Genomic DNA, 12,753 nt, shown 5'->3' with positions numbered 1-12,753 from the left:
TGTCTTCCTTGGACGGCCCCTCTTCCATATGGGTAATACTGGGGCAGAAGCATGGTCTGCTACTCCGTGGTACGGGGTGAAAGCTGACGTGTGGTATGATCCCAGGGGGGTTCCTGGTGCGTCTGGGTTTTCAACCTCGTACGTGGTTGGAGATAGAGGCTGAAGAATCCTGTATGGACCTTCTCTTCTAGGGGCGAATTTGGCGCTTATCCCTTTCTTTTGGTTGCTGAGTGGGTGTGTGTTGACCCAGACCATGTCTCCGGGCGAGTATCGTGGTCCTTCTCGCTTGTGGGAGTCGGCCGTTGTTTTCCCCTTTTCCTGGGCGGTCTCCTGAGTTAATCTGGCCTCGCGAAGGGTATCCGTAGTTTCAGGAGGTAGGGCGTTACTTCTGGAACGAAGTTATCTGATAATATAATGGCACGCTGGTCTCTGGTGCAATCGTCTGGAGTTCGGAGTTCGCGTCCCATTGTTAGGTATGCGGGTGTGAAGCCTGTTGACTCGCATACTGTTGTGTTCATGGCGAATCTTATGGGAGCTAACTTGCTTGGCCAGTCTGCGTGGTCTCCTTTCACCAGTATGGCTAATTGGGCCTTCAAATCCCGGTTTTTCCTTTCCAGGGGGTTAGATTGGGGGTGATAAACCGGAGTGAGAGACTGAGTGATCCCTAAACAATGGGTCACATGTTGCATCGTGTTGCTCACGAATTGGGATCCATTGTCGCTTCGGATTCGGCGGGGTGTTCCGTAACGGAGGAATATTTCCGAGACGAGGACCCGGGCACAGGCTAGGCTGGTAGCTTGAGTGAGGGCGAATAATTCTACCCATCTTGACGCAATGTCTTCAATGATTAGGATCCATTTCTCCTTGGTGGGTGCCTCGGGGAGAGGTCCGAAGAGATCGATTGCTATTACTTCGAACCTCCTTGTTGGTGCAGGGGTCTGAAGGAGTCCTGCGGGCTTTTGGTTTGAAGCCTTATACCGTTGACAGTCGGCGCAATCTTTAATGTAGTCAGTGATGTACTTGCGCATCCCTGTCCAGTAGTAACGGCTAGCGATTTTTCGTAAGGTGCGCTCCGCTCCGTAATGTCCGGCGCTCGGGGCGTCATGGTATTTCTCGAGAATTTGGTCTCGTTCCCGTAGCGGTACTACTAGTTGAGGTTCTTCTTCATCGTGCTCATGAGTATACCGGTAAAGGATGCCCTGTGACATGAGATACCCTTTGGCGGTCCAGTGGTGGTAATCCTGGTTATCGGAAGTCGGAGTTTCAAAGTGGTCTATGATTTTCTTTACTTCCGGGTCCGATAGTTGACCTTGGCGGATGTCACTTGCGGATCGAGTAGGAAAATCGATGGTGATGGTACAAATCGCGCAGTTTTCTTGCGTGTCGGTGGTGCAGGGCGGCCTTGATAATGCGTCCGCGACCACATTGTGTCTTCCCGGGATATAACGGTAGGTTATGTCATAGGCCTGTAAGGTCAGGGCCCATCGCGCTAGTCTTCCCGTCGGAGATTTGAGGGTCAGTAGCCACTTGAGAGGTTGGTGGTCGGTGTAGAGGGTTATATGGCTGCCTTCCACATATCCTCGAAATTTTGCCAGTGCCCATACCACAGCTAGGGCCTCTCTGTCGGTGGTGGAATAGTTGCGTTCGGCGGGGGTGAGTAGGCGGCTTGCATACTCGACCGGTCGTTCATCTTCCTTTTCGCCTTGGGCCAGGAGCGCCCCGATGGCGTACTGGCTGGCGTCTGCCTTGATTACGAAAGGAAGTTGAGGGTCAGCCTGTCGTAGTATGGGTGAGCTGGTTAGGAGCGCCTTGAGCGTTTTAAAGGCAGCTTCTTGTTCCGGTCCCCATGTCCACGTCGCGTTCTTTTTTAACAGTGCCGTCAGCGGTTTTGTGTGTTGCGCGAAGCCTGGTACAAAGCGTCTGTACCAGGAGCAGGTCTGTATAAATGACATGAGGTGCTTTATATTTCTTGGTTCCGGGAGTTCAGCGATGGCAGCCGTCTTGGTTGGGTCCGTGCTGATGCCCTCGGGTGTGATCAAGTGTCCAAGATATCGGATTTGTTCTCTCGCGAAGTGACACTTCTTTCGCCGGGCCTTCAGGTTGCACTGCCGTAGGCGAGTGAGGGTGGCGTCGAGGTCGTGGAGATGAGTTGGGAAATCCTTGGACAGGACGATTATGTCGTCCAGGTATGCGAATAGCGTTATGCCGACCAGCTGGGCTTTCACGCGATCTATGAGCCGCTGGAAGGTGGCGGGGGCGTTACGGAGTCCGAATGCCATCCTTTTAAAGCGGTGTAGGCCCAATGGGGATATGAAAGCAGTTTTGTCCCTATCAACAGGGTCGACGGCGACTTGCCAATAGCCGGCCTGCAGATCGATGGTGGACATCAGGGGTGCGCGGGCGGCGTGGAGCAGGTCGTCCATGCGTGGCAGAGGATAATTGTCGGGGATTGTGACAGCATTTAGCTTTCGATAGTCAATGCATAGACGAGTGGACCCGTCTGGTTTGGGCACCAGCACCACTGGCGAGGCCCATGCGGACTCGCACTCTTCTATTATGTCGTTGTCGAGCATGTGCGACAACTCGGCCTGCAGGATTTGTTGCTTGGCGGCGTTTATTCGGTATGGCGGCGATGCTACCGGTTGGCAGGGCTTCGTGTTAATCGTGTGGAGGGCCAATGGTGTCGGGGCTCCCCCTGCAGAGAAGACATCCTCGTTTCTCTGGAGCATGACGTTGAGTTGGTCTTGCTCGCTCCTCGAGAGGTGGGTGGCCTCGTCGGCCCGTAGGTGAATGTCTTCTGCCTCTACCATGTAGAGGGAGACGGTGCGTCTGGCTCTCTTCTTGGGTGAATGGGGAAAGATCGTCGGCGGCGGGAGAGGTTGTAATGGCGTGGCAGGCTGCACGGGTAGCGTATCTGCGAATATGCTGTATAGTTCGGCGCTTATGGAGTCTTCCCAGTTGTGGGGTGTCTCCGGGCGGCTAGGGCGGCTTGGACTCCTTCCAAACAGGTGGATGTTTCGGTAGGCCCGTCGTCTTGGGTCTGTTGGGTGGCTGCTCTCCGGTACCTGGGTTGGAATAGTTGGCGGGCTGTACGGTGTAGGCGCGAAAGCCGAAAAGAAGTGGGCAGCCGGCTCCGGTTGAAAAGGATGTTGGCGCGGGTCGCCGATGAATGTCCAGTGTCTTTCTGGTAGGTTTAGAAGTATCCTCGCATCTTCTATGAAATCTACCCCGAGGAGGGTGCGATTTCGGGCTCCTGGGAGGACTAGGAATTCGGTGTGTATCACCCGGTCCACTAGGGTAACTGGCACTGTGGTGGTTAAGACGGTGGTGGGTCTTGGTTTGCCGTCAGCCAACACTAAGTTCACGTCACGTGGCACAAAATCACAATTCGCGGCACAGAGGGTACTATATAAAGTGTGTCCCGCGATACACTGTCGCGCACCTGTGTCAATGTACGCACTTCCTGTTGCACCCGCGATGGTAATGCTTACAATGGGGCGCACACGCGGCGGTGAGGGGTTGCTTGTGTCCGTTAGAAAGAAATCCACTGGCGCAATGCCTGTGCGTTCTTGGCAGTTCGGGCATTGGCTGCGTATTACTCCGGGTTTTCCGCATCCAAAGCATGCGAGGGTGGAGGCGGACGACCTGGTGGTGGGTGGTGTGGAGACTGGAGCTGACGAGGGGGTTGGTGCGGATGGTGCAGCTTCTTCTGCTCGCTTCCTCTTTCGGCAGTCTTCCCGTGTATGTCCCACGTGCTTGCAGTAAGCACATCGCGCCTTCTTCGTCGTTCCCTGGGATTGGGTCTCGTTCTTGGTGGGTGGTGGATCGACCTCTTCTACCTTCCTCAGCTCGCGCTGGAGTTCTTCGAAGGTGGTGAATGTTGATCTTGGGATCTTCTTCCGGATCCTGCGGTGTAGCAGACCGTACACCATGTGTAGTTGTATGGATTCGCTGATTTCCTCCTCAATGTGTGACAGGATGGCCCTCTTCTTCGCTATGAAGAGTTCGGTGGGGTCGTTTGGTCCTTGTTCGCCGTCGAAGAGGTCTCGGAAGAGCCGGTGTGGTGGTTTGGTTGGACCGAACGTTTTGAGCAGAAGGGCGGTGGCGTCGTCCCATTTGCTGACTGTCCGCTTCACCCCTTGCCACCAAGTAGCTGCATCTCCTTCTAATAACATTGACATACCTGTCAGCGCATTTTCCTCGGAGATGGCCGTGCAACTCTTGTAGGTGGTGATGCTGTACACGAATGCTTCGGCGTCACCTTTCCCGTCGAATCTGGCGGTGCACTTGGCAAAGGATCCGCTGTAGGTCGTCCTGGTGGAGTCGAGGGATTGGATCAGCTCCTTTAACATGTCGCTGGTCATGATGAAAGGTGTGCTGTTGGAGTCTGACATTTTCTTGGCATTGCTTCTTGTTGTGGGAGGCGTTTTGACTTTTCTTAGCACCACTGGTTGGGCGCCACTTGTTGGTCTCGTATTGAGTAATAATATGTACACGTTACAGAACTCGCACTTTATTAAGAGCTAGAACATAAAACTATATACACATATGTACAACAAAACAAAAGTATATGGGGTTCGTGAGCTAAGAATAAATGTCTATGTACACTTCACACACTGGTAACAGCGCACTTGTATTTAATTCCACGATCGCCCTTGTTCTTACAAGAAAAAGCAAGGGGAAAGCGGTGGTAAAGTTGTTCTGAACGTTTATGCTCAGATGCGATCTTGCGAGAGAAGATGCCAATGGAAGGGTGGCGAAGTTTCTTATACTAGTCGTGCGTATTTGCAAGTGGTAGGTTTTCAGGTGTCGTCCTCTAGCGCGGGGTTAAAGTAGTGGGTGCGCGGGCATCTACATCTTGGGGTAGATCGCGCGCTCCGTACTCTCGCGGCTGCTGCGGGTTATTCGTAAACGGGTGCCTGTAAGGTTTGGCGCGTCTCTGTTTTGGCGGGTGATTATATTAGTAATGGTGGGCGTAACAAGTTAGTATATTCTATAAAACTGATGAAAAATTTCCGGTTGGTGGTCTGTCCGAGAGGTGTCCTAGTGCGACAACTGGGGCCCTTAAAAATTTTACACTGGAGTGGAGCCCCCAGTATGGCACACCGATACTGATGGGTTCAGTGCTGCCATAGTGGAAGTTATTTAAAGTATGCCTGACCTACCTGCTTTTTCTATTTCTTTTCTACATTTTAAACAAGAGGGGCGTATTATAATTCCTTGTTTATTAGCACAAACCAAACCAGAACAACACAAACCATCTTGAGCCTTTTTATTTTATTGAAGTAGATCTCTCTGGCACCTCTGACCAACGAAAGACAACATAGCACTTAGAAAAGGGTAGTGTAAATGAAAACTGCTCCTCGCCATTCGCAGAAAATACTTATTTACATAAAAATCAGGAAAATGGCACATTACTGGCGAGGAAAAATTGAAGTGCGAGGCCCCGTACTCCAATAATAATAATTTTTTTATTATAAAGCATCAGCTGGTGTATAAAAGGATGAGGTTCGCCAAAATGGCGATCTTCCGCCCCTCCTAAAAAAACAATAGTATTAGTACAGACTAATATAAACAAAAAAAAAACCTAAACAAAGAATTGATATTGTTTACAATAACATAGTCTAAGCATATAGACGCGGAAATGGTGTATTAAATACATAAAGTGAAGGTATACATAAAACTAATACTAAAACAAAACAAAAAACAAATTTAAATATAAATATAACTTAAATAAATGACAAGGTTAATAATTTTTAATATAATCAATACCTCACTACCCTCTAACTCACTAACGTGCGGGAAACGTCTCACGGTGAAATTTCTGGTGAAGCAAAAGTCCTTTGGACGTAGCTTCTTTGAAAGATTGTTTGACTTTTGTGTTAATATTGTAAGCAAGCTGGATTCTTTTTAACATGACAGTTAGATATTAACTCTTTTTAGCGCATTTTTGCTAATTTATCTGTAAAAAGGCACCACTAAAAAGGCAAATGCGGGTCCGTAGTAAATCAAGAGTGTACAGGACCTACCGAGGTTGCGTGATTAACAACTTTACGGACGGGGCTACAAGATGTCGGGTCGGCGACATCTGGGCGCCATCCCCGAGTGTGTTATACTAACGTGGTGATTTTTCAGATTTTTTCTATCTGCTTCTACAGTTTTGGTCCGATTGTTTTCAAACTGGTGTCGTAGGAAAGATCTTGTAACTCCTGCCTGTTTTTTTTTCCTATGGGTGAAATTAGCCATCTTTTGCAAGGCGCTCGTCTTCGAGGGATAGTTGACTTTGGGCGCAAAAGTTTCTTAGAGCTTGAATCATGGTCTCTCTTTTTTGTGTCGCCAATAGAAGGTCGAGCCATAAGAAGTGTCCCAAAATTTGAGTACTATTTTGTGGGTTTTTTTTTAGCGAAATCCACTAAAATGCCAATTGCGGATGGAAGGGACATCGGAAGTGGGTACCGACAAAGAGAAGGTGGTTACCCCACTGATGGTGGAATCAAACATAGCTACTAGAATACTAATTTGCCACACCAAAATGCGTTGAAGTACCTTCGATCTCACACGAGGACTTTGATAATTTGTTGGTTATTTACACCAAAGGAGTGGCAAACTTTACACGTTAAATTTTTAGCAATGTTTATTCAACTGCGAAGGGTTGTAATATTTTTAGTTTTTATGCTTATGAATTCTACAAAGTTCAATCTCCTTTTGTTCACTAACGAGGTTAAGTAACTTAATTCGGACTTTTTTTCTACTAGTTCTTTGTAACCGGGAAAGTCATGGCGCGATTAATTAAATTGTCCTTATAGTCCAGGCTGCAGGTCAATAAGGAAAAAAAATTTAATAATACTTACGAACGTTTACAATTTCACCAAAATACAATTAGTCCAGTTAAATTAGTTTCAAAAGTAGTCTAAACTGGATGTTGTCATTTCACTCAACGAAACCAAGTGTATTCTATGTAAAAAACGTCCGCTGAATCCAAAAATCATAGTCCCCCTGACCGGATCCTCCCGGAAGGTATTGTTATAAACAAAAAACAAAGAAAAAATAGGAAGATTTGACTTCAGTCATCTCGTTAACTATTACTCTGAAGAGAAATGAATTTGTTTAGAATAGAATTTTCTATAAGATGCAGTTGGTACGGAACGTTCATTTTCAAATGTTATTGTTTTTTATGGAAAAATATAAAAAGTAATCCCGAAAATTAACAATTGGTAAAATTCAACCCATCTTTTTGAAAATCCGTATTTCGTCACTTCTTTTGATAAGAAACAATATGACAAACCCGATAATTATAATGCCTAAATTGCTCTGACCTTTACAATCTTTAAAACTCCTATTTACCTATTTCTATACAATATGAAAAAATAAAACTTTTAGAGCTACCGTTACAAATCGTAGTGTGGTAGTGGATCTTCTGCTTGGCAACGCTTTTATGGAACAGCCTTAAATTTACTATTTTCACAAAAGTCTGCAGCCTTCTGGAATAAAAAGTTGGGTCAATTTGAATGGGCTTAGGTCGGGATCAAATAAAAGTATGTTTAATATTCCTTCCGGCCTGCAGCCAGGGGGTGGCCAGGTCAGCCCCACCTACCGCATGGTCTGGCCCCATCTATGCAATGGTATTGTTTATTTTTCTGTTTCGGTGAGGATAAATCCTGGTTACAGCCCTTTGAAAAAAAAAGAACACAAATGTTGATTTACAGGAGACTTTGTTATCAATGTGTTTTTCGTAAGCCCCACCTAGAAAACTCTGCTACTTTATCCTGGCTACGGGCCTGTGTTTCTTTGTTTATATGAAACACATTTTAATAGATAAAAAACATCAATCTCTCATTATAATTATAAACGACATTGTGACTACTTTGTCCGTCCGTCCGATCGCTACTAGATCTTTATTTTAAGAGCTATCGTTCTACTTTTTTCGCTATGGTTCGTTATGGTGTCGAGGACCAAGGAAGGAATTTTTTCTGTGTTTCTTACTAAAAAAGTCAAGTAGTAAAAAATCAATTTTTTCATGTATCATAATTTTACACTTTTGCCGTTTTTTAATAATTCCCGAGATCGTTTACAACTTTGTATTGTCTGTATGTCTGTTGTCTGTCCGTGTATCTGCCTGTGTGTCTGTCCGTGTGCACGGTAACATTGGTCCGTAACGTCGAATCGCTTTGAAAATTGGTACGAATGTTCTCAAGAAATTGTTTTTCAGCTACGTAGATTAACGGGCCAAATAGTTACAGTCCAAAAACTGAACAAAAAATGGGATTCTTGTATCATTTTCGTTACCAAGAAGAAGAACATGCGAATGTCCGTGTTTTCTGTGTTAGTGTAGAGTAATAATATGAGGTTATTAAACTGTATGATTGCTGTAGTAGCCAATTTCATTACATATCGGCGAGTCCGTCCGTCTGTGGACACGATAACTCACTAACGGTTTCGAATTTTCCAATTCTGTTTTTAGCAATAAGTAGACAATGGTCAAGGGACTAATTGATTAAATTTTTATAAATACTAGTAGTCAACGTAATTTAATTCTGTTTATTATTATGTACAACCGTACATTCAAAGCTACATACAGTGAATTTCTTTTAAATGCGAACATAGGAGTTTGCATGCAATGTAGTTTCCCTATGTTCGATTTTTAAAAAAACACATCAATCTATTGAGTAGTTCAAATGAGTAGTAGATACAATTGACAGCTGTCAAATTTTTAAAAATACCGCCGTCCAATTTAATTACGAAATCGGTTAGGTTATTGCTTAGATTGTCAAGGAGGACACTTCGAACATTTATTGTAATTGTTTTCGGTATTTATTTTCTTATTTTCTTCATTTATGTATTGAATAGATCAAATTAGTAGAATACCAGGTGCACATGACCTACAAATAATTGAAGGTTGGTTCACAATCAGTTGTCGTGTCAGTGCGTGGCCTGTGAGGTCAAGTTATCGTAAGTTTAAGAAAAATGTATCTTAAAGTTACTATGGCTTCACATGGCTTCTTTAAAAAAATCTTACCGAGTGCTCTTCATCATAAAAACTATAGTTGCTGTTCATAGTCACAGAAGTTGCGCGATTTGGGAATGTGAACCGCGCACACCTCATAGATTGATGTGTTTTTTTAAAAATCGAACATAGGGAAATTACATTGCATGCAAACTCCTATGTTCGCATTTAAAAAAAACTCACTGTATGTTTCATTGACAGTATCATTACACATTCCGTGATGTTAAAGAACAAATGACCTTTTTCATTTCTATATTATGGGTTTGTTTTTCTTCCCGACCCGTTATATTATCGAAAAAAAGTTGAATTAATTACATATTTGCGTGAAATGAAGCCAAAAATGTACTTTGAACACAAATGTTAAGATAATGGTAAACTTTATGGGCATGATTATTAGAAGATTTCCTGTCAATTTGAGATTAATTTGGTTAAAATGGACCACGAGATCACTTCCAACACGAAAGTGGTCTGCTACAACTTCCGGTCTCGAAACGTGTTTTCTATTATACCACCCTTAACACGTTCTCGCAAATACAATGCTATGTATTTAGGAGGGCATTTTTTAACGCTACTACAGTGTAGTAGAATGGCTATTTTCATTTGATAATCAAACTAATATAAGAGTCCTGTGTATTCTAGAAGCACCCCTACACTGTTAGCACATCTTTGATTTCATACTGTCTGAAGTCAAGTCGAATGCATTTGACGGTTCCGTAATAGCTAGGGCTAGGTAGTAGCACAAACGACAGGTGCAATTATAGCAATCACGTTTAGAGTATGTTATGCTTCCCAAATGAAACATGGATAAAAGTTATTACATCAACACACGAATATGAACTATTCTCCCCTTCTGCAACAAAAAGTAGATTTCGTAATGGGCACGATTTATTATATGAAAAAATTGTGGTTGGGTTCCCTTTAATCGGCGTCAGGTGCAGTTACCTGTTGCCTTAATACTAACCAAAAAAAAGCTCTCGATTGTACATCATTAAAAAAACCGTAACGTAACATATGTTAACCGGCACGGATTTCTGTTTAAATTATACCAAGAGAGTTAATTAAACAAACATATGGGGTCTAGACCTTAGTTCCTGCCTTCTAATTCAAAAAAAAGAAAATAAATAAGGGGTTGTTTCGCCGATATAACACTTAAGCACGATCGTGCGCGTTTAAATAAAAAAAGTTTTCCACAGGTATACAACACGCGCTAATAAAAACTCGAAGCTGCGTCTATTTTCGTGTTCAACAATGACCGATGATGATAACACAATTTCCCTTAAATTTACATAACTTCCTGCAACAATACGTCAATAAACGTCAGTAATCGCTGAAAGCTTCCCCATTTGTGTATGTGTAAACTTAAATTTTGAAAAGATCGCCGCGTAAACTTTCTGATTGTACCGAAAAGAAAAGGGGGCGCATGGTGGCGCGGCACGAATATCGTATCTATTTATAAATAATAAACGAGTTGAACTTTGATTTAACATTAATCACGTTCACTTTTTAATTATGTAACTTTTGTCCCATTATTTATTTATGGGGAAAGTTAATGTATGCAAAATTTCCCGTTAGATGCTACGGCCTCGAGCGTAATTCAATGATTACCGCGCGCGAGGTCGTGCTAAAATTGTTTATTTGTAGCGAAGTTGGAGGAAAGGCTTGCGGACTTCTTATTTATTTCGCGCGCGAACTTTTAGCGGAGTTTTTCCATTTCCACGTAATGAGCTCGTTTTTATTTTAACATTGTTTAAGTTTTTCAAGGCAAACGCGAGACCAATTTCGAGAATTTTTACGTGCAATAAATGATAAAGGGTGGTTTTACGGGCCGGCGTTCATTTCTTAAAATGGCCATACACGTTTTTGGTTCGTCGGAAATTAACGACTTTGCCATTTCCATTCGGCATCGCGCATTTTCACGTCGGTAAAGTTTATGGGAAATAATCAACGTTTTCACTACTACTCGTTTTTACCAAACACTGTGTAAGTGTACTCCTATTTTGTCATTGTCTGACATATTTTAATGCAGAATATCATAAGTAAAACTGATGTAAGTACTAACCTTTTTTTTTTGCTTTAGGTAAGTCTTCTTCTGTCATCAACACATCACATTTATCGGCTGACCAGTAGTAAGTTACTCAAATTAATTTTATCTGTCAAACAACAAGTTATTTTAACATTATGATTGTGGAGTATAAAATGAAAACTGAACTTTCAATTTCAGTAGAATCGGGAACAATGAAATAATGTATTGCGAATTTGAATTTTGTGGGTTTCACTTCCTTTACAGTGTGCATCATTTAGTTTTCCTTTAAAATGTGAGGTTTTGTTTAATTTATTCGAAAACCTGGTGCATTTACAGTTTTAGAACAAGCCGAACTTTTTATAAACAATAACTTTTTTTTCGTAAAACTTATAATAAACAAGTTTTCCAGAGACACACTGTATACTTCTACTGTAACGGTATACCGGTACATTTAATTTTTTTCGAAATTTCGTGGTGAAGTAGGATTTTAAGCTAAGTCGAGGCTAAAGTACTTTGGATTGATAATCCGCCATTTTTTAGGTGCATTATTATTTTGGGGGGATTTTTTTAATCTGATCCCGCTAAAATTCTAAAAATGTTGATTCGCATATTAGCCAATCTGCAATTAAATTCGCTTCTTAGTGGCGAGAACGAAACGTTGCAGCTCGAGAATTCGCGGTAGAGCTAATAGTGTATTTTAATAAAATTTGGAAAAAACTCGTGTTTGAAAAGCCGCTGTTACTGCTGCGGGGCCCGTAATAAACTTTAAATCAGATTCGGTTTTTGGTCAACCGTCAGGACCGGTGTTTTTTTGGAACGTAAAATATAACAACGGGAGTTCCGATAGTTATTGTTAAAAAAAAGTCGTGTGGGTTTAATACACGCACCGATTATCATGAAACTGTATTAAAAGAACGTAATAGATAGTTAAGGTTGCTGAAGAGTTATTTACGTAGGGAGGCAATGCGATAATATATTTTGTTGTCACAAAGAACCATTGTTAAAACTGCTGTGTAAATGTCTACTGTCGTGAACCTGAAGAAGCGATTGAACTCTGGTTGTTGATAGTCTTAAAATCATCCTAATTGGCACATTAGAAAAAAATTCAATAAAAAAACTCACACTTTGATTTCTTTAAAAGGAATTCAGTTGAGTGTATAAAGTAAAGTTCAGGATGAATCAAATAAAATCTCCAATTTAGTGGATCCATTACAATGATATTTTAGGATTATTAAATTCGAGATTAAGCTGTTGATTAGTTCAAAAAAGATGTGTGCCACAACATTGATTTTGTAGATTAGAAGGTATAGGGATAATCTTAAATTTGTTCCCATTTGTTTTTTTTTAAAACGTTGTACATATTTAAATTTCCGAGCGAACCCATAAAAAAATCAAGTACCTATCGACGTCAAATTTCAGGGAACTGGAAAGAAGAGAAATGTTTAATTATAGAGTTCGCTGTGGACCAGGAATAATTTTTGCTAAAGAATTGGCGAGTTTACTTAAAAATTCAACATTTTGATATCCATAAAATAGTCGATTTCATACTCATTCCTCGAAAATGTAATGTCACAAGTGCGAGAAATATTCTGCAAAAAACATCGTGCAAAAATGCGCTAGGTAAAGTTACATATCCGATTTCCTAAATATATTTGCATCAGTGGGATGTCTTACTAAATTCAATTAAGTATGGAATAACCCCCCCCTCCCCAACAAAGAGAAAAAT

This window comes from Photinus pyralis, unplaced genomic scaffold (assembly GCF_008802855.1).
Source record: "Photinus pyralis isolate 1611_PpyrPB1 unplaced genomic scaffold, Ppyr1.3 Ppyr1.4_LG4, whole genome shotgun sequence".
NCBI lineage: Eukaryota > Metazoa > Arthropoda > Insecta > Coleoptera > Lampyridae > Photinus > Photinus pyralis.
This window is presented reverse-complemented; position numbering follows the sequence as displayed.